This window comes from Manis pentadactyla, chromosome 4 (genome assembly GCF_030020395.1).
Source record: "Manis pentadactyla isolate mManPen7 chromosome 4, mManPen7.hap1, whole genome shotgun sequence".
Taxonomy (NCBI): Eukaryota; Metazoa; Chordata; class Mammalia; order Pholidota; family Manidae; genus Manis; species Manis pentadactyla.
Window position 1 is genome coordinate 107,669,766 of NC_080022.1, and position 9,481 is coordinate 107,679,246.

The 9,481-nt window shown below is 48.8% G+C and overlaps 1 protein-coding gene across 1 annotated transcript in view; it reads left to right on the top strand.

The window, feature by feature from the left end:
* The window catches only part of HAO2 (hydroxyacid oxidase 2), a 262,966-nt gene that overhangs the window by 67,319 nt on the left and 186,166 nt on the right, over positions 1–9,481 (top strand). The window lies entirely within an intron of this gene.

Sequence of the window (9,481 nt, forward strand, 5' to 3'; positions counted from 1 at the left end):
AGGGAAGGAAAAGGGTAACAGTGCCCCAAAGAGCAAGGGGGTTTGTTCCATGGAGCAGAGAAAGAAGAAAGGTTATCTGACCAACCGGCAGTCTCAACTAAATAAGCATAAAGGCATCAGAATGTTCTGGTCAACGAAGTCGGCCATTCACACACTGGGCGCTCGCTGCACGGACCCTCGGGCCTTCGCAGCGCCTGCACTTAGCCGCGGATGCAGCGCACGGGAAGCACCGCACGGGGGCAGCAGGGGCTCGGAGGGAAGCCCCTCCAGGATAGACAGTCCCTCCCCTTTCTTTTCCTTGCCTTCCCTTCCCTTCCGTTCCCCATCTGGGCGACCGCACGGAGGACGCGGCGTATGCGTGTTGAAAGTGCAGCTCGGCCACCGACCTAAGTGCTACGTATGTATGAGTCCGAATAATGGAGCGGAGCTGAATTTATTGGGAAAGGCCTCTTGGAGCAGGGATCTCAGCTAGTCCCTGAGGGACGGCTGGTGCGTGGGTAGGGGAGCGAAGTGGTCCAGGCAGGGCGTGGGGTAGTGGCATGGAGGAGAGGGTGGAATGTGACAGCTGGGAGAAGCGGAGTGAGGAGGCTGGCCTGAGAGGAGAGAAGGATTTACCCAGGGAAGATTAGGTAACAGGGTGCCAGACTAGGCCATGGACTTGATGGGGCAGGTCTCAGAGGGCTGAGGCGCAACTGGCAGGCTGGTGAGCGTCTGGTGAAGGGCTAGCAGAGAGTGGCAGGGGGCCTGCCTGAAGGAGTGGGAGGGGTGGATGGACAGGAAGACCGGCTGTTGTAGAAGCCGAGATCCTCTGTCCCCACAGCTTCGAAATTCTGTTACTTGGTAACAGACCAAGAAAATAACAGAAATTGACTCACGATTTCTCCTCTCATAACTAAGCCCAAATATCTAAGAGCCAAATTCTGGCATTCTTTTTTCTGCAGAAATTTCAGTGTGTTCCATTAAGAGGTGCTGGCCAGCATCCACTGGGAGTATTATGTAATATATGATATATACACTTATTACCTCATTAAAATACAAAAGATACCTGAATTCCAAAGCACATCTAGCCCCAAGGGTTTTGAATAAAAGATCATGGACCTCTAGCAGCAGAATTATGCCCCAGGAGTGCTCTCAACACTTTATATAATAATCCACAAATAGCAATCCAAAATTGGTCCTCCTATTATCCGAATTTGACATATGAGGAAATGGAGGCCCAGAGAGGTAAATAACTCGCTCAAGGCCATCCACCTAGTTAGTGGTTTGCTTCCAGTAATAAAGAGGCTTTTTGACTTCAATGAGTTTACATGAAGATGGCGAATTCACATGCGTGCAGGAGCCAGACACCCAAAAGTAAGTGAAGCAAGATGGAGCTAATAGGCCTTAGGGAGAGGTGGGGAGTGTGGTGTGCTACAGAGTACATGCTCTGCCTCAAGGAGGCAGCAACAGTGAAGCCCCTGACGAGTCATGTTGGAACGCACCCCAAGGATGCCAGATCTGACTCTTCAAGGAAAGCAAAAACATCCCAATGTTATGTGAGCCCTCTTCATTTCTAAATATTGGCAACTATTTAAATTTTAACAAGTGTGAAGACTGGCTTCTGGACATGTGGGCTTGTGCTCAAATTGTATGTGAGTTATTTTATTTCTTAATAAGTGGGTAGGGTAGTGAGGTGTTAGAGGCAATCTGTGCATTCTTGGTGATAGATCCCAAGTATGTATTATATCATATTCTGTATTTTTCTGTAAGTTTTGATATAGGTTATAACTTTTTTAATAAGTTAATTTTGATTTTTCAAAATTTGATTTTTCAAACACATCTGCATGTTGGACCCACCCCTAAGGCTTTTAGTTATCCATCTCTGCTCCCAGTTTCTATTGGGGGTGATTAAACATGAGGCCTGGTAGCTACTATCCACAGTAAATGTGTAAAGTGCCATTAGAAAGGTAAAGTGTTTTGAAAGAGCCCATAGAGGACTCAGTAGCACCCTTGCATGTGGGCTGGATACTGGAAGATGAGTAGGATTTCAACAGGCAGAAATGTGGGGGAATGTATTCAAGGCAGAGGCAATGAAGTCTTCAAAGACACGGAGGTGGCAAAGGGGAGTCATTTTCAGGCAACTATGAGACCAGTGTGGACAGACCAGACAGCACAAGTGCAGGAGGAATGGAAGACACACCTGGAAGGACGTGAGGACATGATGGGAGATACCAGGGTCATGCTGGGTCACCTCTAGAAGATATTCTGCCTCCTTCTTTCTTTCTCTTTAGAGCAGGAATTCTGTTCCCCTTCTAAAGACCATTTGACATTTAATCACTTCACATGTAATGTGCCTTCTCAGGAAAACTAGACACTTTAAGGGCAAAGAGTATGTCTCCATGTTCCCTCCTAGCAAAAATGTTCATAGTTAGGCTAAAGGACTTGGAGATTATTCAACACACAATGGGAAACTGTTGAAGATTCTGTTCAGCTGTCCCTGGAATATTACTTTGGCAGCAGTGTGTAGGATGGATTCGAAGAGTTTAAGAAGATACTTCAAGAATCTAGGCAAGAAATAAAAGCCATATTTCTGTAGCATTAACCAAATGGGATGCAGGGCAGCTGAGGCCAGCCTAAGGCAAAATAACTACTACTCAGGAAATGCCTGAGTGGGGTCACAGCACCCCCATGCACATACTTCATCAAGCCAGAAACCTGGGTGTCCTCCCTCATTCCCCCTGCAGCCCATCATTCGGCCCCACCAATTTCACCCCCAGAATGCCTCCTGAATGTATCTTGTCCCTCCCTGGCAGCACAGCCTGAGTCAGGCCCTCAGCATCTCTTGCTTTGCCTCCCTGCCTGAAAGAGTTGCCCACGAAATCCATTCTCAGTGGAGTTGTCAAAGTTGTCCATCTCACAAAGATCTGACCATGTCACTCCCTTCCTTAAAGCCAGTCAGGGGAGCCCCAGGACTCTTACAACAACACTGAGTATCTTAGGACAACATATAATGCCTCTTAAGATCTATCCCCTGCCTACCTCTGCAGACTACCTTCTCACCAATCCCTGCCCTACCCCCAGATTCTCCAACTTTGTGCTCCAAGAATAGGGTAAGACTTGGAGCTTCCTGCACACATCATGCTTTTCCATCTCCCATGCCAGCGCATGGTGTTCCTTCTGTTTAGCTCTCACCTGCCTCTCCTGCCAGCACACCCTTCTCAGCTCCTTATGTACCATCCAAATCTTCCCATTTTACCACCTCTACACCTTGTGCATACCTTATCGCACAGTAATTATTTATATATTCTGCTACCCTCACTACACTCTCATGTCCTTGAGGGCAGAAACTCACCATTTCATCTCTATATCCCTAGTGCCTGGTCTTGTGCCTGACACAGAGTGGGCACACAGATGGATAGATGGACTGACAGACAAATGGGTGGATGGCTGGATAGATGGATAGATGGATGGATGGATGAATGGATGGATGGATAGACAGAGAGACAAAACACAAAAGACTGAACTGAATTGCTGAGATGCAGTGGGAAGAGAGTCAGGGAGGCAGAAGGAATGACAAAGCAAGAAATAATTCAAGGGGAACATCAAGGTATCAATGAACCTGAAGAAGCTGAGTCATGATTATGAGACTCAGGGAAAAGAGGGGAGGCAGCACTGGGCATTTCTGTGAAGGCAAAACATAACTGCTAAGATTTTAAGGAGACTGGAAATTATATATAAAACCTGAAACCATGTAATGCCCAGAGAATTTTTATACTACAAAAAAAGAGGACATTCTATTTTAAAAACTGAATTCAAAAGAAAATCTCCCACTCCTGTAAGTGACTTAAGGTGAGGACAATGAGTCCCTCAGGTTGCAAAAAGGGCTTCTTAAAGCACCAAGGGACCCGGCAAGGGGAGTCCTTTCTTCTTTTGTCATGGCCCACAGTCCCACACGAGGTAACGAGTGGGGAAGAGAGCCGCTGGTTTGAGGCATAAAAGGGACTCCTGTGGAGGGTAAGGGAGGACTCACAGAAGTGGACTGACCACTCCGTCCCAGTGACAGGGGACCCTGGAGTCAGCTGCAAACTCTGGAACAGTCAGCAGTGTGTCCTAGAAAGGTGAAGCTCCCCACTAATCAGGAGTGCAGTCTTCCCTCCAGAAACAGAAGAATCTGCACCAGCACATCAGCCGTTCCCCCAAAACAGGTGCTGGGACAGGGGCAGGGGTGCCATGGGATGCTGACCTTGTCATCATCATAGCATGAGTCCGGGCCATGAATGTAGGAGTGTCTTTCCAGTGAGCCTGGGTCTAAATTCCTCCGTGCACCACTGGAGTCTATGAAATCCCTGGTGTATTTATGAGCAGGGCAGCTTCCCAGGTGGGCAACCTGTGCAGTCGCACGGGGCCCTGTGCTTCACTTACTGCTCTGCCGTGGGGCCCCATGTTTGATTCTGGACTAAGCCTTGCAAATTATGCAGCCAGGCCTGATGATGAGAACTTCTGTCAGCAGTAAGCAAAACAACTCGCACTAAATCACTAGCAAGGGAGGCTCCCTGTCTTCTCTTGAAAAAATCAGGGTATTTGCGGAGTTCAACCTTTAGAACTATTAAAGGCCCTTCAGACTCCAGCTTTTACCTATGGGCTCCTTCCCTTTGACCATTTCACAAATGACAAGATTGGGGCCAATAAAGTGAACTGATGTCCCCAAGGTCACTCACCTATCAGAAGCTGAGCGGGGCTAGAACCCAGGGCTCTCCACTCTGCTGCTCAAGACACATTGGAATCCCCATGGTAAAGAAAAGTGAAAAGTTTATAGCAGGGCCCTGGGGCCAGGAGGGACCCAGAGTCTGTGGAGAAGCCCAGCGCATCCAGGGTAGGGGACATGCAGGGCAGCTTCAGCTGCAGCCACCACCTGAACACATTCCAGCCACCACAAGCTTCCAGCACGGCCGCCCCTGCCTGCAACTCGTTGGCTCTCTTGGCACCCGTCCTCTGCTAAGCACTCACACTTCAGGCCACACCTCCCAGAGGAAGACTCTAGCCTTCCAGGGAGGGGCGAAGTATCCCTCACCAGGCACTTTTCACAGTCCGGGATGGTTCCTTATTAACTTGTCTGTCTCCCCAAGGAGACTGTGGCCTCTGGGAAGGCACAATGGGGACCCTGTACTGACAGCCCAGGCACAGCTGTATCTCCACATCTGTCCTGGAGGGGACAATTGATACTATGGAAGGGAGGGAGGGAGGGAAGAAGGGAGGGATGGTGGGGAGGAAGGAAGGAAGGAAGGAAGGACGGAAAGAAAAGAAGCAAAGAGGAGGGAAGGGGTGGGGAGGGAGGGAAAAGGGAGGGTGAAAGGTAGGAGGGAGGCAGGAAGGAGGAAGGAAGAAGGGAAGACAATGTTCTGAAAGAGAGACACTGGAGAATAAATGAGATTTTAAGTATGAGTGTCCCCTAAACAAAACAAAGTTGGACTCCAGCGGTATTAATGGTGACCTAATATGCACTGCCCTGAGTCTGGCCTGACCTTGCAGTGCTGCAGAGCAGGTAGGGGGAGGCACAGGCCCCCAGGAGGCTGTCCTACCAGCGACTTGTTCAGGAAAAAGGAAGGCAGAGATAAGAGAGAACATTTGGAAAGAGGGCAGAGGAAGGCTTATCCACTCCCCGACAGCCTGAGCCCCCCGTGGAGCACACTCGGCCCTGCCCTCCCACTCAGCTTGTGGAATGTGGGCCCTTCATCTGTACAGGACCTCAGGGAAGGGACCAGGGGGCTGGGGAAGCAGGAAGAGGAGGGCAAAAAGGCAGAGTATTCTCTTATTTTGGAAGCAGACCATTGCTGCCAGTAAGAGTGAAAACTGGGTTTTCTTTCAGTTTTGCCCTGAAAGTTAGGCAAATCCCTTTACTTACCTGGATCTATTTCCTTACCTGCAAAATGAAAGTTGTGACCCATTTCTACAGTCTGTGACAGTGACTGGACACTGGATATCCCCTGGCACCTTTGTGCCTCTGCAGCAAAACTTCACCATGCCACAGCCCTGCTCTTGAGTAGTTTCCTATCCCCACCCCAGCTCTACAGGCAGCTGGCTCCTCGGTGGTAAAGGGAATGCTACCCCACCTAGTCATGGAGGATTGACGCAGGGGACCAAGCAGGAGTCCACTAGATATCAGTTCCCACCGTCCTCTGAAATCCCATGACAGCTGAGCTGCAAACCTAAGGCTGACTTAAACAAGTTCCCTTGTCTTGCACTGAGCTACAGATGCTCCCCAAATAGGTTTTAAGCCCTTTGGCAATCACCGGATACTAGAGTAGGCATAGAGTTAGTGCCTCCTAAAGAGGAATCAGAACTTGGCATGCCCTTCTTTCTTCCTCTGTTGCTCTGGCTTCCCATCCCCTCACCCCCGCCTCAGGGGCTGGAATTCCAAGAGAACACAACCCACATGCAAGCAACCACCTCTCTCCACCTTCTAGGTCCCCAGGAGCTCCAACATAAGACAACCGTCCTGCGACCACTTGTTTTCCCAACCTTTGCACCACCCCTTCCAAGAACCTTCACGTTTGTTATTTTGCTTGATCTTCTCCAACACCTCACACCTGCATCTTTCCACTTGACCATCTTTACACAAGGCCAAGATCAAGTCCACCTGTAGTGCCCAGCCTAGGCTGCCACAATGTTAGACAGTGGGTCCATCTGTCCAGTGGCCTGGATGTGAAGTCTTGTCCATAACCCCTACTATGTCCATTAATGTCAACCCAGAGGGCAGTAGAGCTACTTCAGCTGAAGTCTTGAGCTGGTCCTTTTCTATCAAAGTTCTGACTTTACTCAGATACTCCCTAACAGTAGAAATGTCTAACCAGATTCCTTAGCAGCCCCTTGTTTAATTAGCCTCTCCAAGGTCACACACTGCCCCTTGCCCCCACACCACCAAAGCCAGAAAATGAGGATACTGCCTTATTTTCAGCGAAGGTGACCCTGACTTATGGTCACACAAGTTTTTAAGACCTCAGCAGAGCATCTGCCTCACCCTGAGCCTTTGCTGGAGGTACCACCTTACTCAGACATAACCCTTGAAGCCTTGGTAGAAAGTTCTTCCTTACCCCTGCCTCCCCGACTGAAGGCCAAATCCCAAAATTCATTCTTACAATTTACAAAATAATGCACCACAAGGAAGCTGGGTTTGATGTCAGGCAGGCAACAATCAGCCTTACCCTTCACCCTTCTGGAGTGTTAGAACCTGTGAGCTTCTCCATCTCCCTCATGCCCATTCCCCTGGCACCAAGCACTAACCTAGCTCATGGGCATGCAGGGTGCTTATGGAGTAAGCTTCAGGGTCTCTGCTCTTACTGAGCCACAGCCTTGGTGCCTGGTAGTGAGGAGTGCCCATACACAGCAAATGTGTACAGGGTATTTTGGGAAAATCTCTACAAAACCAGCCAGCCCTCCTGGGTCTGGGAAGACATCTCAGGGGAGTATCTCCTGTGAATAAATGACTGCATCAAGTTGCTTGTGCTGAATCCCTGGACTCCAGCAACTGAGGAGGTCTGGAACCTGTCAATCTGAAAGTGGAACCTTTCACTTAGGAGGAAACTCCTCCAAATAACGTTCATGGAAATGCTAACTTGAGCACTGCACATTTGCTGATGCTTTTTTCCAACCTTCTTAAGCACGGGGCAGCTGAGTACATGAAACACCTTGCCACCCATCTCTTCGGCTTCCAAAGCTGAGCATCCGGGCAGCAGATGGATGCAGAGGTCTGTGAACAGTGGCCTGGGTCCCACTGGGGCAGTTAAAAATCAAAACCCATTGGAATGTGCTTTGGGTTAGCAGAGGTGACCTTGAACACCCAGACAGGCAGCAGGGGATTGCAACCTGCAGACACTTGGGGCTCTGCCAGGGGGAGGAGCCCACCAGCTTGTCCATGGGGGATAGCTCATGGGTGTGCTCCTTCCCTTTCCTTCCAGGGGCAAACAGTGGGAAACAATTCCATTGCCAAGGGCAGCTGGGAGAAGAAGTGAAGTACGGATGCTGTGGTGTTAAGTGAGCTGACAAAGGGAATGGAGATCAGAAGAATGCAAGGCAGTCCATGATTGGTAGACTGAGAAGGGCCAGTGGCAGCCTGTGAGGCCCACCTGGCATTACCTGAGCAGCCAAGACAGACACTTTTCCTGGTCCTTACTTACTAGCTTACATGAGATAACAGATAGGGATGGTGTGTGTGAAAGGTGGCCCTACTGAGAGTGGGCAGGCAGCAAAGCCTGCTGCATCAGACACTGCCCGTGGCATCTACAGATGCCCTCCATACCCCTTTGCAGAGGAGAGGATTGGAGGTTTATGAGTTTTACTTACCATAATCCCCAAGAAAGAGGTGCCTGATTACTTGGTCCTACAGGCTTCTCAACTCTGGTTGACCATTAAAGTTGCCCGGGAAGACTTTTTAAAAAGTCCCAGGTATTTGGACTCCACCCCAGACTGATTATTCAATCTCTGGAACAAGTTTTTGTTTGTTTTTAAAGCTCTCCAGGCAATTCTACTGTGCAGCTAAGGTTAAATTAAGAAAATCTTAAACTACTCAAGCCTGGAGAATTCCAAGTTTTCCAGGTGCTTTTTTTCTAACTGGAACATGGACAGAGGCCTGCTCTTAACAGCAAGTTCAGGCTGAGCGTCCTTTTATGGCGTGAAGACCAGAAGACGAGGTCTATGCTATGTCCCCACAGACCACTGAACAGTATACCTCAAATACCAGGTTTAATAGAGTTTTCCCAAGGACAAGGGGTAGACTGGTGGTCACTTCAGGCCAGGATGGTCAGGCTTGGGGAGGAATGTTGCAGTAACAAAGCTACTTGCCTCCTCCCAGGACCAGGACCCAGCATTCACTGGCCCTGCTAGGCAGGGTAAGGACTTGTGGAAATTCAAAGATGTAGTACCTATGATCATTAAAAGAAAATAAGGTGCTTTCATGCTTCCATTTTTCTATTTCTTGTGAATCCCTTCCTTACAAAGTGTTCTGTTTCCATAAGGTTAGGCATAGAGACTAGCTAAAATACATCTTGAACAAAAGTCCAAGTCCGGCTGGTAAATTCCATTCAGTGTGATCAGCAGCTGTTAAGTTACACTTTGGAGAGCTCGGGGAAAGAAAATACTGTTATGTGGTTCAGGAATACATTAGAAATGAGACCTAAGACTGCCTCCCTTCTGCATAACTACCTCTCCCTTGCCCACTGCTAAGTCTCCACAGATTGGTTCTTACAAGGAATGAAGATGCAGCTCTTTGAAAGAGATACCAATGGTATAACATCAACACATTCCCAACACACCAAAGCCACATTAGTGCAGAAGTGCTGCAGTGAAATATTGGTAAGAATGGGCACTATTTAGACATCAGCCAGTTCCAGGATAATGTAGGATCCACCAGAACATTCTAACACAGGAGTCAGCAAACCTTTCCTATAAAGATGCACAGCATAAATATCTTAGGATCGTGGGCTGGATGGGCATGACTGTCTCCCAA